General features: G+C 42.2%; 1 pseudogene across 1 annotated transcript in view; it reads right to left on the bottom strand.

Annotated features, from left to right (window-relative positions):
• The window catches only part of LOC311147930 (C-Jun-amino-terminal kinase-interacting protein 4-like), a 47,764-nt pseudogene extending 38,261 nt beyond the window's left edge, over positions 1-9,503 (bottom strand). The window contains exon 1 of the transcript XR_014615231.1: positions 9,204-9,503. The product of XR_014615231.1 is annotated as a C-Jun-amino-terminal kinase-interacting protein 4-like (transcript). The remainder of the gene's footprint in view (positions 1-9,203) is intronic.
• Positions 9,504-24,571: the final 15,068 nt, after the last annotated feature.

The following is a 24,571-nucleotide window of genomic DNA, read 5'->3' on the forward strand; positions in this document are numbered from 1 at the left end:
GTCTTTTGTTCACCCGTAAATGCAGGTCCCCTCCCCTCCCACATCCTCCTGGTGTGTCAGAGAAGTGCGTCCTGGACAGAAAGCCAGTGTGTGTGTGTGTGTGTGCTTCCGCATCCTGCCAGCTGTAATCCTTTACTCTGGCCTGCTCTTCACTCCTCTCCTTTCTTCTTTTCTGTGCTTGCATTTATAGATGCATTGAAAATAGAGCTACCTACATACAGTACATCAGATAATTATATTTTTTCAGCATTAAACAAAGCCATGACATTCTATACAACACATTTCTATCTGCAACGTTCAACACAGCTGGAAAGGCCACAGCTAATCATCTGGCCTACATACTGTATTATCCAGGCCTGCTCTGCTCCTCCCCCCTAGAAGAACATACCAGGGAGCGCAGAGCCGCCGGAAAATGTGTGGAGAGACATAATTTGCCCCAGTACTTCAATCAGGTGTGAAAGCAGCAGCACTGAACGTGTTTACCAGACATACAGTCGGAAGTTTACATACACCTTAGCCAAATACATTTAAACTCAGTTTTCATAATTCCTGACATTTAATTATTGTAAAAATTCCCTGTCTTAGGTCAGTTAGGATCACCACTTTATTTAAAGAATGTGAAATGTCAGAATAATAGTATAGAGAATGATTTATTTCAGCTTTTATTTCTTTCATCACATTCCCAGTGGGTCAGAAGTTTACATACACTCAATTAGTATTTGGTAGCATTGCCTTTCAATTGTTTAACTTGGGTCAAACGTTCGGGTAGCCTTCCACAAGCTTCCCACAATAAATTGGGTGAATTTTGTCCCATTCCTCCTGACAGAGCTGGTGTAACTGAGTCAGGTTTGTAGGCCTTCTGTGCTCGCACACGCTTTTTCAGTTCTGCCCACACATTTTCTATAGGATGAGGTCAGGGCTTTGTGATGGCCACTCCAATACCTTGACTTTGTTGTCCTTAAGCCATTTTGCCACAACTTTGGAAGTATGCTTGGGGTCATTGTCCATTTGGAAGACCCATTTGTGACCAAGCTTTAACTTCCTGACTGATGTCTTGAGATGTTGCTTCAATAAATCCACATAATTTTCCTTCCTCATGATGCCATCTATTTTGTGAAGTACACCAGTCCCTCCTGCAGAAAAGCACCCCCACAGCATGATGCTGCCACCCCCGTGCTTCACGGTTGGGATGGTGTTCTTCAGCTTGCAAGCTATCCCCTTTTTCCTCCAAACATAACGATGGTCATTATGGCCAAACAGTTCTATTTTTGTTTCATCAGACCAGAGGACATTTCTCCAAAAAGCACGATCTTTGTCCCCATGTGCAGTTGCAAACCGTAGTCTGGCTTTTTTTATGGCGGTTTTGGAGCAGTGGCTTCTTCCTTGCTGAGCGGCCTTTCAGGTTATGTCGATATAGGACTCGTTTTACTGTGGATATAGATACCTTTTGTACCTGTTTCCTCCAGCATCTTCACAAGGTCCTTTGCTGTGGTTCTGGGATTGATTTGCACTTTTCGCACCAAAGTACGTTCATCTCTAGGACACAGAACGCGTCTCCTTCCTGAGCGGTATGACGGCTGCGTGGTCCCAAGGGGTTTATACTTGCGTACTATTGTTTGTAAAGATGAACGTGGTACCTTCAGGCGTTTGGAAATTGCTCCCAAGGATGAACCAGACTTGTGGAGGTCTACAATTCTTTTTTCTGAGGTCTTGGCTGATTTATTTTGCTTTTCCCATGATGTCAAGCAAAGATGCACTGAGTTTGAAGGTAGGCCTTGAAATACATCCACAGGTACACCTCCAGCTGACTCAAATGATGTCAGTTAGCCTATCAGAAGCTTCTACAGCCATGACATCATTTTCTGGAATTTTCCAAGCTGTTTAAAGGCACAGTCAACTTAGTGTATGTAAACTTCTGACCCACTGGAATTGTGATACAGTGAATTATAAGTGAAATAATCTGTCTGTAAACAATTGTTGGAAAAAGGACTTGTGTCATGCACAAAGTAGATGTCCTAACCGACTTGCCAAAACTATAGTTTGTTAACAAGAAATGTGTGGAGTGGTTGAAAAATGAGTTTTAATGACTCCAACCTAAGTGTATGTAAACTTCCGACTTCAACTGTATTCATTATATCACATCATAGAAAAACATTTTGCAACAAAAAAGAAAGCAGGCATTTCTTATTGGACAAGTTGACATAGTACCTCCCCCAATTTCAGCCCGTTTACATGTTTTAGTGAATACAACCCTGTCCCTGGGATTTGATGCGGTAACCCCCACGCTCACTGCGACAGATGGATTCACGTGTCAGTCACAGTGGTTTCCTAGCTACAGCCTACAGAGGCTAATCAACCACGCCTCCCAACAACTTTTTTGGTTGCAGCAGCACATTGTTTTTTGATTTGCACTTAGTTTATTTCTTCGCTCACGCTCCTCTCCAGTGTGGAATCCTGGTGCAATCTGACTTTGTGGTCGTCTTATCTAGTGGAAACCCTCTCCTGCCTGCCTGGCTCATGAGAGAACAAACACACATTTTCATGGACAACAAGGCATGTGTGAATAAAAGCAGTTAATAAAAGCAGTTTATTCATCCTCTAAAACTATCTAGAATTATCCAATCTATAGCTAGCTAGCTAACAAAACTACTAACGTTAGTTTTAGAGTAGCCTTGCTAGATATCTAGCTAGCTAACATTAGCTAGCTAGGTTGATGCAATCATTCAGCCAGCAGCTAACTTTATGATTTAGACTCCCTGAATAAATGTGTTTGGCACAGGATAAATAGATGAAACGATCTGCTGCTGCTACCCAAGGAGAATGAATACTGAAGTTTCTGACAAGGTTGGTCAGACAGTTTGTTAGTCCAGTAATGTTTGTTGGCATATTATTTTATATCCACTGCTGGTGATTATTCACAAATGTTTGTGGCGCAAATTTCACTGTCTTAAAAGTAAAAAACCTACAAATTCCGCCACAGAGCAGTCTGCAGACAATATGAACACACATTTGTTCAACCATAAAGAGAGAATTTATGGATTCTAGCACCACCATAACTTTCACAAATACAGAGACAGGCAGCCATCTTTTTCAACTAGCTAGTGCATAGTGACAACTACTGATATGAACTGCTAATGCAGGTTTGGTTAGAATAGAGTGCAATATAATGAGTGACATTAAATAAAATCTACTTTATGAAAAAGTAGTTGATTTGACAGGCAATCAGATCCTACAGTGAGCGCCAGGGAACCAACCTCTGCTGGGCAGGATGGAGACTATAAAGAGGAAAGGAGAGGATACATATGAGGAATCACAGCGTGGAACATTCCATACCCCCATGATTCATAACGCCCCTCATCGGGACTCTGATTAATGCGGCTCAACAGTTAGGCTGAGTCCCAAATGGCAACCTATTCCCTATGTAGTGCACCAAATGGGCCCTTAGGGCTCTGGTCAAAAGTAGTGTACTATTTAGGGAATAGGCTGCCCTGTCTTCATCTCCACTCTCCAATGCAGCACTATAGTTATCTAATGTTGTGCTTCTGAACGAGGTTTCTGGGCCTACCCAGAGATACTTCTTGAACCACCGGTTAAAATTGCATCATTTGTTTTGGAGTACTAACAGTGTCAGTTTGTCATCTGTCCCAACAATGTGTTGTTGGAAGCAGTGCAGTGAGTCTAGGCAAGCAGAGTCTTGAAGAGTGAAAAACGTTTTCACTGTCCATGGTCAAGAACATCTATATGTGATGCATTGTGGGTAAATGGTGACTGACTAATCTACAAATAATAATGAGTAGGTCTAGTTACGTATGATGCAAGGTGATATGTAGACCAGTCAGTCACGACTCTATGTTGAACAAGCCTTGGCTGTGTCTTTGCTTCACTAGGCTGGCCAGCCATGATAATAACAACATTGGCATATTATTGCACAACACAAGGTTAGTGGTTTTATGACTTACACATAACAAAACATTTTAAAGTCTACTGTGTATAGTGTTAAACGTAACCCTGCCTTGTTACACATTCTACTGTGTATAGTGTTAAATGTAACCCTGCCTTACATAAAGCTTACAGAATTAATAATTGCAGAAGAGCATCTGTAATCAGATGACATAACATTTCAACTTTTCTACATGGAAACCTGTCTGTATTTATTTTTCAAAGTCCACTGCTTAACATTGTGTGTGTGTATGTGTGTGTGTAGAGTGGAATTCATATTTAAAGTAATTGTAACCATTCTTTGCATAACACTCAGCCCTGCTATAGTAGTTTACTAAAACTACAGAGTATGTTGTCCATTGAAGTTGTTGTCTCTGGCTCTTTTGATATTATATTCAGAATGAATAATAACAAGGTTTGTGATAGTTTGATCCACCTTAGGCCAAGATTGTTTCCAATTCACAGGACCTGGCAATTAAAACCCCAGGCCTATAGTCATTACACAGATGAAAAGGGAAGCTATCTATAATAAGAATAATATTTTGTCATAGCCTACGAATAGGACCCAGTGTTTTACCTGACCAGGTCATGAGATCAGGAAAAACTCCAGGCCCCAGAAAAGACACATACGAATTTTGCCACACTACTTTTGAACCGGTGATGCCACCTCTGAGGGAGCGGATCCATGTATATTCATAGTGATTCAAAACATTGAAGTATTACTTGTCACATGGCGGCAAAGTGTCAGTTTATAACCACACCTTAGGGATGAATGTCGAACTGGAATTAAACCTACTTAGGCTCACTCACATTTCTATTAACAGTCAAACAGTGTATCAATCATTTTTACAAAGGGAACTGCGTGATAAACTACTATATCATGGAGACTTTATTCCTCATAGTGGTGAGAAGATGTAAACACCTGAACACCCTTTTTTATTTTTCCAGGTTTGTGTTTTTGGTTTAAAATCAAATAAGCACTGCTCGAGAGATAGCAGTGGCATGAAAGCCAATGGTATTTTCCTGCTTCCTATTGCCTTCACTATCCTGGTGGAACAAGCCTGATCGCTGCATTCACCATTCTATTTCACTTCACGTAAAACAGAATGGTGAACACAGCATTCAGGCTGGTTCCGCCAGGCTATGCCTTCAACTGTCCACAGACACACAGAGCACCCTGCCTTCTAATGTACAGTACACTTGGGTGTTAACTGATCAATGAATCGATTAGCAATGAGTGAGCGATCTGTTAAATAATGACAACAGAATCAATACGTGGCAGAGTGGCCTATAAGAGCTGAAGAACATGTGCACATCCAGGTACTTTTGCCTGATGAAGACCTAAGGGTGGAAACGTTCTTATAATAAAATCACCTGGCAGCATGAGCAGCAGCGTGTGGCGTTTTCCTTTCTATTTTTCAGTGGCCAATAAGGCATTAGGGTAACAGATGTTGCTCTTTATTTTCTCCTGGATAAAATCCAAGAGGATTTGACAAACCACTCCCCTGGAAACAGAGTAGGCCAATACTGAGTAAAATGGGGAAGGTTTATTGTGCAACACAAGGCCCAAGAGTACGTAATAGAAGCCAAGGCACAGGGAAGTCTCTCCCTCTCAGTGAGCCCTGGCCATCACAAAGGATCACATGACCTGGAAATCATAACCCGCACAGCCTACAATACGAAAACCTGGGTCCCCACCAGGGCTTCCTGGGATGAAGAAACCCAAGGCGGGCTGGAGGAGTGTGTGTGTCTCACTGTCTCTGTGTCACAGCCTGGACGGAGCGGAGGGGCCTAAAACAGCACCACACGCTGAGTTTGCTACAACGCCTAGAGCACGGGACTACAGAGAGACAGACGGTCCGAGTCACATCCAATTCCCCCTCACTAAGACTTAGGGCCAGGCAGCAAGAGGTCCAACAAACACACAGACACAAACCAAAACACACACAGAAATAGGTCAAACCAGACTGGGCAGTGCTGCAAGTGAAGCCCCGCAGTCTTGGATGAAGTTGTCTGTAACCACTGATCAAAGCTCAGTTTTGTTCTTTTGATCCCAAATGGCTGAGGTAAAAATTGTGGTAGGATGAGTTGATCCTAGGTCTGCTGTAAGGGCAAGGCAACCTTTAGCTCTATGGTGATCGTTCTGCCCACTGAGGTAGGGTCATGCCTCTGTGTATGGGCCCGGACAGATGCTAAGTTCCTCTTTTTTTCCTGATGCCTATATCTTTACCTTTACTAGAGGGAGGAGCTTGAGACGCATATCCAAAGTAGTTGAAACAATGCAGACTGACGGATGGAACTGACAGAAGGAACTTTATTCTCACAATATTATATGCTCCGATGTTTTTTTTAAAAACATATTTGAGTAGTAATGTCATGATTACTTTGGTAACAACTCATTCAGGATGATACAGTGAGGAAAGGTGTGATTTCAGAAATAGCATGAAAGCCCTTCATACTGTCAGTGCCAGTAAAACCCAGTTCAGTTTTATCTCCCCTCCTCTCCTGTCCTCCTCTCCACTCGCTTGTCCTGTCCTCTTAATTCTGTTCTGTCCTTTCTCACCTCATCCTCTCCTCCTCTCTCCATCTGATGAGCAGTCATGATAAATTGCTGAGTCACTAAACCTGCTGCTTCTGAGGCAGAATACAGCATCTTCTCTGTGTGTGTGTGTCCAATGTACCTTGCCCGATTCAGAATGTTTGTCTCTATAACATGAGGCCTGAGACAACCTTCTCATAAATGTAAATGTGTAACTACTCATTCATAAACAGTTTCAAGGGTTTTTCCTAGACTACAAAAGGTAAGTGCGGCCCACTTATGGACGCTGTATAATAGCCTGACTGTAATTGTCTATACTCTTGTCTGATCACTGAAGCTTTGGTTTAGAGCAGTGGTCACCAACCTTTTCGGATTCAAGATCACTTTGAGTCAAAATGCAAGCCGAGATCTACCGCAGATATTTTTTTTTTTAAACATGACTTTAAAAACCTAACCCTATGCAACATTAAGCAATTAAAAACAGTTCTGTAGCAATGAGATTTGTGCAGTAGGCTATAGGCCCAATACATCATCACTGCATATTGGCTATGCTTGAATTTCCCTGCCAATGTTGTTCTTCTCAGACTATTTTTAAATTATATTAAAACATTGTAGGTATATGATCACACTGGTAATAGATCATTTGTTGTATTACTTGTGAGGCACTGCTGAGTGAGCATAATAATTTGCGTCTTTTTTTTTTACTGGACTGATGGTCTGCATCTAATGGTCAGTCTGAGGGGAGGGAGGGAGCAGCGGTGAAGCTGCCTCACACCCGACTCACCGTCCCTCCTCTCTCCCTCCCTTCGCTGAAAAAAGAGGACAGTCTTCCAGCTGATGGCGAAACTTAAGTTGCACAGAATTATTTCTGCCTCATGCACCAATTCATGTTGTTACTCCTATGACCAGAGAAAGTGAAACATTCCTTGATATTAAAAAAGACACAAGCCGCTAATAATAACGCAATAATAACAACGCAAGCTTATCGAAACACTTTGCTATACTCATTCATTGCAGCTGCAGTGCTGGTTGTAGCATGAGTGGAAGTAGGGAGAACGCTCATTTTATGGCTTATAAAACTGTTGAACAAAGTGTTGACAGTACTGAATAACAACTTTAAAATGATATTGGTTGAGTCCCTCTCTAGTCATGGTTTCAAAAGTTTTGAAATCTCACATTATCAACTTTGCTGTGCGTTCGAGGCTTCTTTTCACAGTCTATGGTGCGAGGAAACTGTGCAGACACGGTGATCTGAGCGATCTGATTGGCCAGCGACAGGCCTGTAAGTGCACTTGTTTTGCTCTCTGGGACTGCTGGATAGGTGGAGTTCTACCTTCAGAACGAAATTTTAGAACGAACGACTGGGTCGCGTCCATAGATACAAAACAAAAAGACTGAACGACTGGGTTGCGTCTCTGGCAACCGAACCGATAGAACGAATGACCAGCCGGCTTGGGTAACAACCTTAGATTTGTGTCGGGACTATATCTTGTGGAAGGATGAAATAGTATGAATAAATTAATCAAAATAACATTTTTTATGAAAATATTTAAATCATTATTTGAATATGTTGGTGACCCATTGTATAAAAGTGATAATACCCTCGAAGCCGGTGTTTGGCTTTGAGGGCATTAACAACACCAGTGCCAATATATCCTCCAAACACCAGCTTCTTGTGCATTATCACTTAATTGAGAGGCTTTGAAGCCACCAGTCGGCCATATTGGCACTCCCTAGTAAGAGCAGGCCTCCATAGGAATGAATGGAATTCTACAGTATTTCTATTAAATATTTTGACAACAAAATGACATGGAATGAAGTAGGGGTCAGTAACATTAGTACTCTCTATTTTGTATTATTATGTTTAGCACACATAACAATTTTAAAGTAAGCGTTGAAGTGTCAAAAACGAATGTAGACATTGATAAATGCATTTCAATTGCTTCCAAAATTGTTTTCTACAATAGAGGAGTACCAAGATGACTGCTAGGTGGCTTAAATACCATGTTAAATACAGCACCCCCTGTCAGTCATGCAGGGTTTAAAAACATCATTGGTCTAGACAGGGGCTAATGGCTTGTGAGAGCAGAGCACAGATGGGATGTTTCTGATGACATGATTGGATTTACGGTGACAGGAAGACCGTTCACCCAGTGTCTCTGTCTATCGTTGGAGAAGAAACAATATACTAAAGATATTTACATGCAAAGTAATAGGAGGCTGACAGCTGTTTCTGTAGGCTACAATAGCCAAGCAGGCAAACAGGCTGACAAAAATGGATGGATGGTTGAATGTAACTGGGGCTACGTCCTCTCATGGCAACATCAAAAGCGCACCTATATACTTGGGAGGATAAAAACATCTCGGTCACAGGCATTCTGTGTGTTAGTGCAGTGATGAAATTGAGGCTACTGTGAATCAATCCACCATGGATATGTAGGCTACTGTTAGCATGATGGTAAACTAATCACACAGTTACTCATAACTGGAAAACAGATATTACGAACTTGGCTCTCCTTGCACAATATAAGATTATTAGCCTCGTGGGCATCCTTTGTTGACAACTTTGCACCACGTGCATGTTCTACACAACACATGGGCATCCGTAGGAATGCTTTGGTGATGAAAAACACTGGCTTGCGTGGCCTTGCAGCGAGAGGCAGCGTTTCAAATCCGCTTTCAATGCCCTCCATCTCTCTCCCAGTCGTTCGCTGCCCGGACTCACCTCCTCTGCGTGTTTCCTCAGCGCTTTCTCCCGTTCATATTGCGTGATGAGCTGTTCGTTGTCCTCCTTTAACAGTTCAAGTTCCACTTCATGCTCCTGGTTTTCCGCGAACACCGAATCCAGGTTCTCCAGCACAGCCACGACGAGCGGCATCAGTTCTTTCACCACGTCTTCGTCGTATTTTCCTATCAGTTTCTCGAACTCGCGGTAGATGGAGTTGGCCAGGCCGGATACCCGCTCCGACATCATAGCCGATGTCCCCGGGTCGTCCTGGTACACTACTCCGTCCTCCAACTCCATTTTCTTCCCTTTCTTGAACAAATAGGTCCTGTGAATAGGATTTACACTTACCCCGCCACTATGAATTCCGTTATTTTCTTTACGAAAATGCAATGTGTATTCCCTTTAAAAGATTGAATTGAAATGGCAATATCCGTGCAATAGTCCCTCCCTGGAAGTGTTCGATAGACGTGGATTCTTTTTTTCCTCCGGTTTCGTCTTCTCACAACAGAGCTGCATTCAGTTCGCTTGAACGTTTGCTACGTTGCAGAACTGTTTGTCCTAAACGACACTCTTTCAAAAACGTTATTGTACATTCTTGAACAGACTGAGGTACGTTTGCTCCCGTTTGGTGGATGTGGCGAGGTGTGGCTTGAAGCAACGAGTGACGTATTTAAAGGGCAGTGGCCATGCTGACAGCGTTCCCCAACCGTTCCTATTATACCTCAGTTTCCCCAACCCACGACCTCCCCGTTATTCAACTGGTCGTTCAATACAGCACCGTTTCAGTTCAATTGAACGTTCCAGAACGTAAAAACTTACTGAATGCAGCCCAGCTGAGTAGACTATCACGTGATGACGTTGAGAATGTAGTTTTACCGAATATTTGTAGCCTACAATGTTAAGCCTAGGGCTAGTCACATATTCAAACACATCATAGTCATAACATAGTAATAAAACAGTATACTGTTAATAAAGGCATCTTTATTTCAATTCCTTTTAATTAAATCCTGCTCTAATAATGATTACATTACATTACCTGGTTAAATAAAGGTGAAATAAAAAAATTTAAAAAACATTTACATTTTAGTCATTTAGCAGACTTACAGTTAGTGCATTCATCTTAAGATAGCTATCAGTAAGTAAAGTTTTCCTCAATAAAGTAGCTAAATAATAAATAAAATATTAAAATAATATATACAATAAATAAAACACAATAAATAAAATATTTCCTCAATAAATTATACATTGTATTTGTAACCCACTATCTCACAAACCCAAAGACCTAAACGACAGACTAAAACAAACAAAAACAAAAAACAAGTGGCAAAATTGTCCCACTCAAGAGGGATCATGGTTGTCAGTTATAAGCAAACAATGTGAAAGGAAAGCTTTACTAAGACAGGAAGAAGTAGCCTACACTATTCTGTGGGGTTGTATGTGGCTATATGATAGACCCACTTGTATTATGATTCAGTGTGGGCTAGTATAGGCTAGTGACTCTGGATAATGTATGCATCCCTCAGTTATCTTCAGTGTTGTAGTAGCCTACTCGCCGGACTCTGAGTGTCTCGGTGTCAGATACATTTTTACTCTGTCGTGACTCGGTCTCGGACAATGAGGACTTGGTAATTTCTTTCAGAGCCCAACCAAGACCAGCTGAGTGAAAAACTCATAATTATCAGCTCCCATTCATTCAGCCCATAAAACCTCTTAACCAGGCCAAATAGCCACACTCCTTTCATGACACATTAATATCTTATTGACTATTTTCTGGTCTTCCTACTTTACTCTTAACATTACTGTCCTTTACTTTCATTGAAAAATATCCTCAAACTTTGTAGTGCTCCTCAGAATGTCCTTGATTCGCTGGTAGGAAAGAGTGGGGATCATTCTTTGAAAGTTGCTCGCTCACTATTAGTAAGGTGAGACTGGGGGAAGTTGTAACATATTTTGTATTTGTATCTATTATAGACCTGTTTGAGTTAGTGAAAATTTGTAAAGTGGCTCTCTAGTTGCCCTCAGCATGCATTTGTCACCATATGAATGTTTAAAGAATTAATATGTTCTTGTGAAATACTGTATGAACACATAGCGGACATTTGGAACTCTTATTATGGTAGAAACTAGGTGTGTGCCAACATAATAGGATTTACTCTTTATTACTCTTGATCAGTGGCGACCTGTCATTCAGGGCATTGAGCCCCACCTAGTTTAGCTAAAAAAATATATAAATATATACAGTTGAAGTCGGAAGTTTACATACACCTTAGCCAAATACATTTAAACTCAGTTTTTCATAATTCCTGACATTTAATCCTAGTAAAAATTCCCTGTTTTAGGTCAGTTAGGATCACCACTTTATTTAAAGAATGTGAAATGTCAGAATAATAGTAGAGAGAATGATTTATTTCAGCTTTTGTTTCATTCATCACATTCCCAGTGGGTCAGAAGTTTACAGACACTCAATTAGTATTTGGTATAGTTGCCTTTAAATTGTTTAACTTGTGTCAAACGTTTTGGGTAGCCTTCCATAAGCTTCCCACAATAAGTTGGGTGAATTTTGGCCCATTCCTCCTGACAGAGCTGGTGTAACGGAGTCAGGTTTGTAGGCCTCCTTGCTCGCACACGCTTTTTCAGATCTGCCCACAAATTTTCTATAGGATTGAGGTCAGGGCTTTGTGATGGCCACTCCAATACCTTGACTTTGTTGTCCTTAAGCCATTTTGCCACAACTTTGGAAGTATGCTTGGGGTCATTGTCCATTTGGAAGACCCATTTGCGACCAAGCTTTAACTTCCTGACTGATGTCTTGAGATGTTGCTTCAATATGTCCACATAATTTTCCTTCCTCATGATGCCATCTATTTTGTGAAGTGCACCAGTCCCTCCTGCAGCAAAGCACCCCCACAGCATGATGCTGCCACCCCGTGCTTCACGGTTGGGATGGTGTTCTTCGGCTTGCAAGCAACCCTCTTTTTCCTCCAAACATAACGATGGTCATTATGGCCAAACAGTTCCATTTTTGTTTCGTCAGACCAGAGGACATTTCTCCAAAAAGTATGATCTTTGTCCCCATGTGCAGTTGCAAACCGTATTCTGGCTTTTTTATAGCGGTTTTGGAGCAGTGGCTTCTTCCTTGCTGAGCGGCCTTTCAGGTTATGTCGATATAGGACTCGTTTTACTGTGGATATAGATACTTTTGTACCTGTTTCCTCCAGCATCTTCACAAGGTCCTTTGCTGTTGTTCTGGGATTGATTTGCACTTTTCGCACCAAAGTACGTTAATCTCTAGGAGACAGAACGCGTCTCCTTCCTGAGCGGTATGATGGCTGTGTGGTCCCATGTTGTTTATACTTGCGTACTATTGTTTGTACAGATGAACGTGGTACATTGTGGCACATTCGTTTGGAAATTGCTCCCAAGGATGAACCAGACTTGTGGAGGTCTACAATATTTTTTCTTAGGTCTTGGCTGATTTCTTTTGCTTTTCCCATGATGTCAAGCAAAGAGGCACTGAGTTTGAAGGTAGGCCTTGAAATATATCCAGAGGTACACCTCCAATTGACTCAAATTATGTCAATTAGCCTATCAGAAGCTTCTAAAGCCATAACATCATCTTCTGGAATTTTCCAAGCAGTTTAAAGGCACAGTCAACTTAGTATATGTAAACGTCTCACCCACTGGAATTGTGATACAGTGAATTATAAGTTAAATAAACTGTCTGTAAACAATTGTTGGAAAAATTATTTGTGTCATGCACAAAGTAGATGTCCTAACCGACTTGCCAAAACTATAGTTTGTTAACAAGAAATGTGTGGAGTGGTTGAAAAACTAGTTTTAATGACTCCAACCTAGGTGTATGTAAACTTCCGACTTCAATTGTATTTGTTTTGCCTGTTTTGCATGTTATTTTGGCATTAATACGTGTCACATACCAGTTTGCAAACAATGTAAACAAATATATATAATTATTGAGTTAATAAAGCCGCATACAAACATGGTCTCTTTTTTGCTTTCTTGAGTAAGGCAGATCCAAAATGCAGGTGTTTTAGCCTAGCTCAGTGCTTTCTGTGGTGGTGGGGCAGCCAGCGGTTGGTAATGGTGGGGCAGCCAGTGTAGGGGTTGGTAATGTTCTCAAGTTGTGCCGTGATTTGCTCAGTGTTCTGTCGCTCATGGGGACACTACGTCACCGCAAAATCTACGGGGAGAGCTCGAAAATTCAAGCCCCTTGGGTGCTGCCACAGAGTTACATTAGAAGTGCCCATCCAAGAAGGCTCAAGGTCATTGGCCAAAAATAAAACTATGTCAACTCAAATTACAGTGGGGAAAAAAAGTATTTAGTCAGCCACCAATTGTGCAAGTTCTCCCACTTAAAAAGATGAGAGAGGCCTGTAATTTTCATCATAGGTACACGTCAACTATGACAGACAAATTGAGAATTTTTTTCTCCAGAAAATCACATTTTAATGAATTTATTTGCAAATTATGGTGGAAAATAAGTATTTGGTCACCTACAAACAAGCAAGATTTCTGGCTCTCACAGACCTGTAACTTCTTCTTTAAGAGGCTCCTCTGTCCTCCACTCGTTACCTGTATTAATGGCACCTGTTTGAACTTGTTATCAGTATAAAAGACACCTGTCCACAACCTCAAACAGTCACACTCCAAACTCCACTATGGCCAAGACCAAAGAGCTGTCAAAGGACACCAGAAACAAAATTGTAGACCTGCACCAGGCTGGAAAGACTGAATCTGCAATAGGTAAGGAGCTTGGTTTGAAGAAATCAACTGTGGGAGCAATTATTAGGAAATGGAAGACATACAAGACCACTGATAATCTCCCTCGATCTGGGACTCCACGCAAGATCTCACCCCATGGGGTCAAAATGATCACAAGAACGGTGAGCAAAAATCCCAGAACCACACGGGGGGACCAAGTGAATGACCTGCAGAGAGCTGGGACCAAAGTAACAAAGCCTACCATCAGTAACACACTACGCCGCCAGGGACTCGAATCCTGCAGTGCCAGACGTGTCCCCCTGCTTAAGCCAGTACATGTCCAGGCCCGTCTGAAGTTTGCTAGAGTGCATTTGGATGATCCAGAAGAGGATTGGGAGAATGTCATATGGTCAGATGAAACCAAAATATAACTTTTTGGTAAAAACTCAACTCGTCGTGTTTGGAGGACAAAGAATGCTGAGTTGCATCCAAAGAACACCATACCTACTGTGAAGCATGGGGGTGGAAACATCATGCTTTGGGGCTGTTTTTCTGCAAAGGGACCAGGACGACTGATCCGTGTAAAGGAAAGAATGAATGGGGCCATGTATCGTGAGATTTTGAGTGAAAACCTCCTTCCATCAGCAAGGGCATTGAAGATTAAACGTGGCTGGGTCTTTCAGCATGACAATGATCCCAAACACACCGCCCGGGCAACGAAGGAGTGGCTTCGTAAGAAGCATTTCAAGGTCCTGGAGTGGCCTAGCCAGTCTCCAGATCTCAACCCCATAGAAAATCTTTGGAGGGAGTTGAAAGTCCGTGTTGCCCAGCGACAGCCCCAAAACATCACTGCTCTAGAGGAGATCTGCATTGAGGCCAAAATACCAGCAACAGTGTGTGAAAACCTTGTGAAGACTTACAGAAAACGTTTGACCTGTGTCATTGCCAACAAAGGGTATATAACAAAGTATTGAGAAACTTTTGTTATTGACCAAATACTTATTTTCCACCATAATTTGCAAATACAATCATTAAAAATCCTACAATGTGATTTTTTGGATATTTTTTTCTCATTTTGTCTGTCATAGTTGACGTGTACCTATGATGAAAATTACAGGCCTCTCTCATCTTTTTAAGTGGGAGAACTTGCACAATTGGTGGCTGACTAAATACTTTTTTTCCCCCACTGTATGTATTAAACCACCCAGACACGTCAAAGATACAGTCGTCCTTCTGAACTGAGCTGCAGGACAGGAATGAAAGTGCTCAGGGATGTTACCATGAGGCCATTGGTGATTTTAAAATGGTTACAGAGTTCAATGGCTGTAATGGGTAAAAAAACTGAGGATGAATCAACAACATTGTAGTGACTCCACAATAATGACTTAAATGACAGTGAAGAGAAAAAATTCAAATATACAGAATAAATATATTCTAAAACATGCATCTTGTATGCAAAAAGTGACTAAAGTAGTACAGCAAAAAAAACACTGCAAAGGAATACACTTTTTAGTCTAATGCAAAGCCTTATGTTTGGGGCAAATCCAACACAACACATCACTGAGTAACTGCATCCTTATTTTCAAGCATGTTGGTGGTGCATCATGGTATGGCTACACTTGACATCAGCAAATACTGAGGAGTTTTTGTGGATAAAAAGAAACGGGATGGGGCTAAGCACAGGCAAAATCCTAGACGAAAACCTGCTTCAGTCTGCTTTACATCCCTGTTAGTGAGCATTTCTCCTTTGCCAAGATAATCCATCTGCCATATTAGCCCTCCTGTAGCTCAGTTGGTAGAGCATGGCGCTTGCAACGCAAGGGTTGTGGGTTCGTTTCCCACGGGGGCCAGTATGAAAAATGTATGCACTCACTAATTGGAAGTCGCTCTGGATAAGAGCGTCTGCTAAATGACTAAACTTTTTTTTTTAAATGCCTGACTGGTGTGGCAATTTGAATGCACAGAGATACTGTGACGAGATCCTGAGGCCCACTGTCGTGCCATTCATCTGCCACCATCACCTCGTGTTTCAGCATGATAATGCATCGACCCATGTCGCAAGGATCTGTACACATTTCCTCTAAGCTGAAAATGTCTGAGTTCTTCCATGGCCTGCATACTTACCAGACATGTCACCCATTGAGCATGTTTGGAATGCTATGGATCGACGTGTATGACAGCGTGTTCCAGTTCCCGCCAATATCCAGCAACTTCGCATAGCCATTGAAGAGGAGTGGGACAACATTCCACAGGCCACAATCAACAGCCTGATCCTCTCTATGCGAAGGAGATGTGTTGCGCTGCATAAGCCAAATGGTGGTCACACCAGATACTGACTGGTTTTCTGATCCACGTTCCTACCTTTTTTAAAGGTATCTGTGACCAACAGATGCATATCTGTATTTCCAGTCGTGAAATCTATAGATAAGGGCCTAATTAATTTATTATTGACAAATTTTGTTATATGAACGGTAACTCAGTAAAGTCCTTGAAATTGTTGCATGTTGTGTTTTATATATTTTTTCAGTGTAGTTAGCAAACCAGGCCAAAGACCCCTCAGAGACACCAATACTCCTAAGCCGACCCACAAGAATGAAATGGTCTACCTCATCAAAAGCTTTGGCCAAGTCAATAAAAATAGCAGCACAACATTGCTTATCATCAAGGGCAGTGGTGACATCCTTTAGGACCTTTAAGGTTGCAGTGACACATTCAGAACGTGAGCAGAAACCAGATTGCATACCGCAGAGAATGCTATACACATCAAGAAAGCCAGTCAGTCGATTATTGACAAGTTTTCCAACACTTTTGATAAACAGGGCAAGATAGAAATTGTCCTATAACAGTTAGGATCAGCTTGATCTCTCCCTTTAAATAAAGGACTCACCGTGGCTGCCTTCCAAGCACTGGGAACCTCCCCAGAGAGGAGAGAGATAAAAGGTCAGAGATAGGCTCAGCAATGATGGGGGCTGCAACCTTAAAGATGAAAGGATCTAAACCCTCTGACCCAGATGTTTTTTTGGTATCAAGTTTAAGGAGCTCATTTGGCACCTCACTCAGTGACCGCTTGCAGGGAGAAGCTGTGAAGCAGGGCAGGGGAAAAAGAGGGAGGAGCATCAGGGCTAGTCGCCTTAGAAGGGCTGGGCGATGAGGAAGTGTTGGATGGGCAAGGAGCCATAGCTGAGTCAAATAGGAATCCTGACTCAATGAAGTGGTGATTAAAGAGCTCAGCCATACGATCCTTGTCAGTAACAATCACATCAACATTAAAGGAAAGGTTCACTATTTTGAATATTATATATTTTTTGTGCATCTCTGAGTGATGTTCTATCGATTCCCTGGGTCAATTAATTTTTTCATGTACAGTGAGGGAATTTTTTGTTTTTGATCCCCTGCTGATTTTGTACGTTTGCCTTACTGACAAAGAAATGATCAGTCTATAATTTTAATGGTAGGTTTATTTGAACAGTGAGAGACAGAATAACAACAAAAAAATCCAGAAAAACGCATGTCAAAAATGTTATAAATTGATCTGCATTTTAATGAGGGAAATAAGTATTTGACCCCCTCTCAATCAGAAAGATTTCTGGCTCCCAGGTATCTTTTATACAGGTAACGAGCTGAGATTAGGAGAACACTCTTAACCTCCTAGGGCTTAGTGGTCACATACGTGGACAGCACTTTTTAGCTCTTATGTCCACAATTGTGTAGAAGTTCTGTCATATTTCATGGCTTATTCTGATTTAGATATTTATAAAAGCCTTGTATATTTGTCATGACATGCAAATTTGAAAAAAAAAGTGTAAAACTAGCAACTTTGTAGGTCGCTAAACATGAAGTACACGTAAGTGTACTTATGGACTGAGGCTCCTCGAAACAGCTAATATGCTTGTAAACATGCACACACGTAAAATGGGAAAAAAGCTAGCTCTGATGCAGCTAAAAAGCTGTACATGGTCCCAATGAAATAAATAACAATTAAATCACTAAATACATACATACATACTTAAATTAGTTGTGTTGAAAATGTTAGCCTAATGCAATTCGGACCATGAATCCACATATGTGGACATCATTTTTCTCTAAAAGTACATCATATCAAAAGATGATACTTAGTTTTTATTCTAATTAGGTTCCAATAAGCCCAAATAGCAAAGAGAAATAAAAAATGCATGTAAAAAAACAGCTTGGGCCTTAAGAGGTTAAAGGGAGTATAAAAGACACCTGTCCACAGAAGCAATCAATCAATCAGATTCCAAACTCTCCACCATGGCCAAGACCAAAGAGCTCTCCAAGGATGTCAGGGACAAGATTGTAGACCTACACAAGGCTGGAATGGGCTACAAGACCATCGCCAAGGAGCTTGGTGAGAAGGTGACAACAGTTGGTGCGATTATTCGCAAATTGAAGAAACACAAAATAACTGTCAATCTCCCTCGGCCTGGGGCTCCATGCAAGATCTCACATCGTGGAGTTGCAATGATCATGAGAACGGTGAGGAATCATCCCAGAACTACACGGGAGGATTTTGTCAATGATCTCAAGGCAGCTGGGACCATAGTCACCAAGAAAACAATTGGTAACACACTACGCCGTGAAGGACTGAAATCCTGCAGTGCCCGCAAGATCCCCCTGCTCAAGAAAGCACATATACATGCCAGTCTGAAGTTTGCCAATGAATATTTGAATGATTCAGAGGAGAACTGGGTGAAAGTGTTGTGGTCAGATGAGACCAAAATCGAGCTCTTTGGCATCAACTCAACTCGCTGTGTTTGGAGGAGGAGGAATGCTGCCTATGACCCCAAGAACACCATCCCCACCGTCAAACATGGAGGTGGAAACATTATGCTTTGGGGGTGTTTTCTGCTAAGGGGATAGGACAACTTCACCGCATCAAAGGGACGATGGACGGGGCCATGTACCGTCAAATATTGAGTGAGAACCTCCTTCCCTCAGCCAGGGCATTGAAAATGGGTCGTGAATGGGTATTCCAGCATGACAATGACCCAAAACACACGGCCAAGGCAACAAAGGAGTGGCTCAAGAAGAAGCACATTAAGGTCCTGGAGTGGCCTAGCCAGTCTCCAGACCTTAATCCCATAGAAAATCTGTGGAGGGAGCTGAAGGTTCGAGTTGCCAAACGTCAGCCTCGAAACCTTAATGACTTGGAGAAGATCTGCAAAGAGGAGTGGGACAAAATCCCTCCTGAGATGTGTGCAAACCTGGTGGCCAACTACAAGAAACGTCTGACCTCTGTGATTGCCAACAAGGGTTTTTCCATCAAGTACTAAGTCATGTTTAGCAGAGGGGTCAAATACTTATTTCCCTCATTAAAATGCAAATAAATTTATAACATTTTTGACATGCGTTTTTCTGGATTTTTTTGTTGTTATTCTGTCTCTCACTGTTCAAATAAACCTACCATTAAAATTATAGACTGATAATTTCTTTGTCAGTGGGCAAACGTACAAAATCAGCAGGTGATCAAATACTTTTTTCCCTCACTGTATTACACCCCACCCAGCAGACTGTCGACCAATCGCATTCACGATGTCATGCTGCGTCACACGGTTGCTGAGCTAGATTTGTAATGTTATACTTCTTGTTAATGAAATTTGTGCTAATGTTGGGTTTTGAGCTAGCGCCCAATAGACTCCCATTTACTCCTTGAAGGAGAGCGCGCCTTGTCCCAGAATGCATCACGTGGCCCATTGACGAAGCATGGGCAACGTTTCCCATCTCCTCAAAAGTATATCTGCCATTGCGAATGTTAGACTCCACTCTGTGAGGCACATTGATCCACAGGTTGAACATGGTGAGATTGTAGATTCCTAAATTGATAGTGCAGTTTGTTTAGGCGATTTTACAAGTAACTACCTACGTTACATGCTGATATTGTCTTTGGTATTATTATGTGTAGCTACGTTTGCTAGCCAGCCAGCTAAGCCATAGAGAGCTGCAACAGATTTCAACAACGATTTTCTATGTTGCTTCCAACCTTACAGTGGCTTGCGAAAGTATTCACCCCTCTTGGCATTTCTCCTATTTTGGCACATCTGGCCACTGGGATTTTTGCCCATTCTTCAAGGCAAAACTGCTCCAGCTCCTTCAAGTTGGATGGGTTCCACTGGTGTACAGCAATCTTTAAGTCATACCACAGATTCTCAATTGGATTGAGGTCTGGGCTTTGACTAGGCCATTCCAAGACATTTCAATGTTTCCCCTTAAACCACTCGAGTGTTGCTTTAGCAGTATGCTTAGGGTCATTGTCCTGCTGGAAGGTGAACCTCCGTCCCAGTCTCAAATCTCTGGAAGACTGAAACAGGTTTCCCTCAAGAATTTCCCTGTATTTAGCACCATCCATCATTCCTTCAATTCTGACCAGTTTCCATGTCCCTGCCGATGAAAAACATCCCCAGAGCATGATGCTGCCACCACCATGCTTCACTGTGGGGATGGTGTTCTCAGGGTGATGAGAGGTGTTGGGTTTGCGCCAGACATAGTGTTTTCCTTGATGGCCAAAAAGCTCAATTTTAGTCTCATCTGACCAGAGTACCTTCTTCCATATGTTTGGGGAGTCTCCCACATGACTTTCGGCGAACACCAAACGTTTTTGCTTATTTTTTTCTTTAAGCAGTGACTTTTTTCTGGCCACTCTTCCGTAAAGACCAGCTCTGTGGAGTGTAAGGCTTAAAGTGGTCCTATGGACAGATACTCCAATCTCCGCTGTGGGGCTTTGCAGCTCCTTCAGGGTTATCTTTGGTCTCTTTGTTGCCTTTCTGATTAATGCCCTCCTTGCCTGGTCCATGAGTTTTGGTGGGCGGCCCTCTCTTCTTTCCATTTTTTTTAGAATGGATTTAATGGTGCTCCGTGGGATGTTCGAAGTTTCAGATATTTTTTTATAACCAAACTCTGATCTGTACTTCTCCTCAACTTTGTCCCTGACCTGTTTGGAGAGCTCCTTGGTCTTCATGGTGCCGCTTGCTTGGTGGTGCCCCTTGCTTAGTGGTGTTGCAGACTCTGGAGCCTTTCAGAACTGTTGTAAACAGCTGCAGAAAAAATTAAGAGACCACTGCAAAATTATCTGTTTCTCTGGTTTTACTATTTATAGGTATGTGTTTGGGTAAAAATAACATTTTTGTTTTATTCTATAAACTACTGACAACATTTCTACCAAATTCCAAATAAAAATATTGTCATTTAGAGCATTTATTTGCAGAAAATGACAACTGGTCAAAATAACAAAAAAAGATGTAGTATTGTCAGACCTCGAATAATGCAAAGAAAACAAGTTCATGTTCATTTTTAAACAACACAATACTAATGTTTTAACTTAGGAAGAGTTCAGAAATCAATATTTGGTGGAATAACCCTGATTTTCATTCACAGCTTTCATGCGTCTTGGCATGCTCTCCACCAGTCTTTCATATCGATGTTGGGTGACTTTATGCCACTCCTGGCGCAAAAATTCAAGCAGCTCGGCTTTGTTTGATGGCTTGTGACCATCCATCTTCCTCTTGATCACATTCCAGAAGTTTTCAATGGGGTTCAGGTCTGGAGATTGGGCTGGCCATGACAGGGTCTTGATCTGGTGGTCCTCCATCCACACCTTGATTGACCTGGCTGTGTGGCATGGTCCATTGTCCTGCTGGAAAAACCAATCCTCACAGTTGGGGAACAATGTCAGAGCAAAAGGAAGCACATTTTCTTCCAGGACAACCTTGTACGTGGCTTGATTCATGCGTGTTGGGCAAAGCTGAAAATTGGACTCATCAGAGAATATGACCTTACTCCAGTCCTCTACGGTCCAATCCTTATGGTCTTTTGCAAACCTCAGCCTGGCTCTTCTTTGCTTATCATTGATGAAGGGCTTTTTTCTAGCTTTGCACGACTTCAGCCCTGCCCCTAGGAGCCTGTTTCAAACCGTCCTTGCGTGCACTTCACCCCAGCTGCCGTTTGCCATTCTTTTTGTAGGTCACTTGATGTCATCCTACGGTTGTTGAGTGACATTCAAATGAGTTGGCGGTCATCCCGGTCAGTAGAGAGTCGTTTTGGCCTCTGCCGATCTGTAGCTTTGTTGTCCCCAATGTCTGCTGCTTGACCTTGTTCTTATGAACCGCCGTCTTTGAAATGTTAAGGATGGAAGCAACCTGACGCTCACTGTATCCCTCTGCCAGTAAAGCCAGAATTGAAGCCTTCTTTTCCTCACTCAAAACTTTCCTTTTCAACTCTTTTGGCATGGTCAATAGTTATTTTTTTATTAATATTACTATTAGCACTGTTTTTGCCATAACAGCTGGTCCTATTGCAAGAGGATAGTGATGACCACAGCCGTGGTTTTTATACTTTTCCTCGTTAAATAAGATTTGGTTAATGTGATCACCTAATCAGTACCTAATTCAGTAGAATGACGTGTGCCTGTGTTGGAATTCAACAGACACTGGAATGGAATGGCTGTCATACATGTACAGTGAGGGAAAAAAGTATTTGATCCCCTGCTGATTTTGTACGTTTGCCCACTGACAAAGACATGATCATTCTATAATTTTAATGGTAGGTTTATTTGAACAGTGAGAGATGCATGTCAAAAATGTTATAAATTGATTTGCATTTTAATGAGGGAAATAAGTATTTGACCCCTCTTCAAAACATGACTTAGTACTTGGTGGAAAAACCTTTGTTGGCAATCACAGAGGTCAGACGTTTCTTGTAGTTGGCCACCAGGTTTGCACACATCTCAGGAGGGATTTTGTCCCACTCCTCTTTGCAGATCTTCTCCAAGTCATTAAGGTTTCGAGGCTGACATTTGGCAACTCAAACCTTCAGCTCCATCCACAGATTTCCCATGGGATTAAGGTCTGGAGACTGGCTAGGCCACTCCAGGACCTTAATGTGCCTCTTCTTGAGCCACTCCTTTGTTGCCTTGGTCGTGTGTTTTGGGTCATTGTCATGCTGGAATACCCATCCACAACCCATTTTCAATGCCCTGGCTGAGGGAAGGAGGTTCTCACCCAAGATTTGACGGTACATGGCCCCGTCCATCGTCCCTTTGATGCGGTGAAGTTGTCCTGTCCCCTTAGCAGAAAAACACCCCCAAAGCATAATGTTTCCACCTCCATGTTTGATGGTGGGGATGATGTTCTTGGGGTCATAGGCAGCATTCCTCCTCCTCCAAACACAGCGAGTTGAGTTGATGCCAAAGAGCTCGATTTTGGTCTCATCTGACCACAACACTTTCACCCAGTTCTCCTCTGAATCATTCAGATGTTCATTGGCAAACTTCAGACGGGCCTGTATATGTGCTTTCTTGAGCAGGGGGACCTTGCGGGCGCTGCAGGATTTCAGTCCTTCAGGGCGTAGTGTGTTACCAATTGTTTTCTTGGTGACTATGGTCCCAGCTGCCTTGAGATCATTGACAAGATCCTCCCGTGTAGTTCTGGGCTGATTCCTCACCGTTCTCATGATCGTTGCAACTCCACGAGGTGAGATCTTGCATAGAGCCCCAGGCCGAGGGAGATTGACAGTTATTTTGTGTTTCTTCAATTTGCGAATAATCGCTCCAACACTTGTCACCTTCTCACCAAGCTGCTTGGCGATGGTCTTGTAGCCCATTCCAGCCTTGTGTAGGTCTACAATCTTGTCCCTGACATCCTTGGAGAGCTCTTTGGTCTTGGCCATGGTGGAGAGTTTGGAATCTGATTGATTGATTGCTTCTGTGGACAGGTGTCTTTTATACAGGTAACAAGCTGAGATTAGGAGCACTCCCTTTAAGAGTGTGCTCCTAATCTCAGTTCGTTACCTATATAAAAGACACCTGGGAGCCAGAAAATTTTCTGATTGAGAGGGGGTCAAATACCTATTTCCCTCATTAAAATGCAAATCAATTTATAACATTTTTCACATGCGTTTTTCTGGATTTTTTTATTTTTATTCTGTCTCTCACTGTTCAAATAAACCTACCATTAAAATTATATACTGATTATTTCTTTGTCAGTGGGCAAACGTACAAAATCAGCAGGGGATGAAATACTTTCTTCCCTCACTGTAGAGATGCTGATTTAAGAAACATTTGCAGTGGTCTCTTAATTTTTTCCACAGCTGTATATACTGAAATCATGTGACAGATCATGAGACACTTAGATTGCACACAGGTGGACTTTATTTAACTAATTATGTGACTTCTGAAGGTAATTGGTTGCACCAGATCTTATTTAGGGGCTTCATAGCAAAGGGGGTGAATACAGTAGGCTTGATTACCAACAATGACGCGACAGCCTACAGGGATGAGGTGAGGGCTCTGGGAGTGTGGTGCCAGGAAAATAACCTCTCACTCAACGTCAACAAAACAAAGGAGATGATCGTGGACTTCAGCAAACAGCAGAGGGTGCACCCCCCTATCCACATCGACGGGACCGCAGTGGAGAAGGTGGAAAGCTTCAAGTTCCTTGGCGTACACATCACTAACAAACTTAAATGGTCCACCCACGCAGACAGTGTGGTGAAGAAGGCACAACAGAGCCTCTTCAAACTCAGGAGGCTGAAGAAATTTGGTTTGGCACCTAAAACCCTCACAAACTTTTACAGATGCACAATTGAGAGCATCCTGTCAGGCTGTATCACCGCCTGGTATGGCAACTGCACCGCCC

This window comes from Coregonus lavaretus (genome assembly GCF_964263955.1).
Source record: "Coregonus lavaretus genome assembly, chromosome: 2".
Lineage (NCBI taxonomy): Eukaryota > Metazoa > Chordata > Actinopteri > Salmoniformes > Salmonidae > Coregonus > Coregonus lavaretus.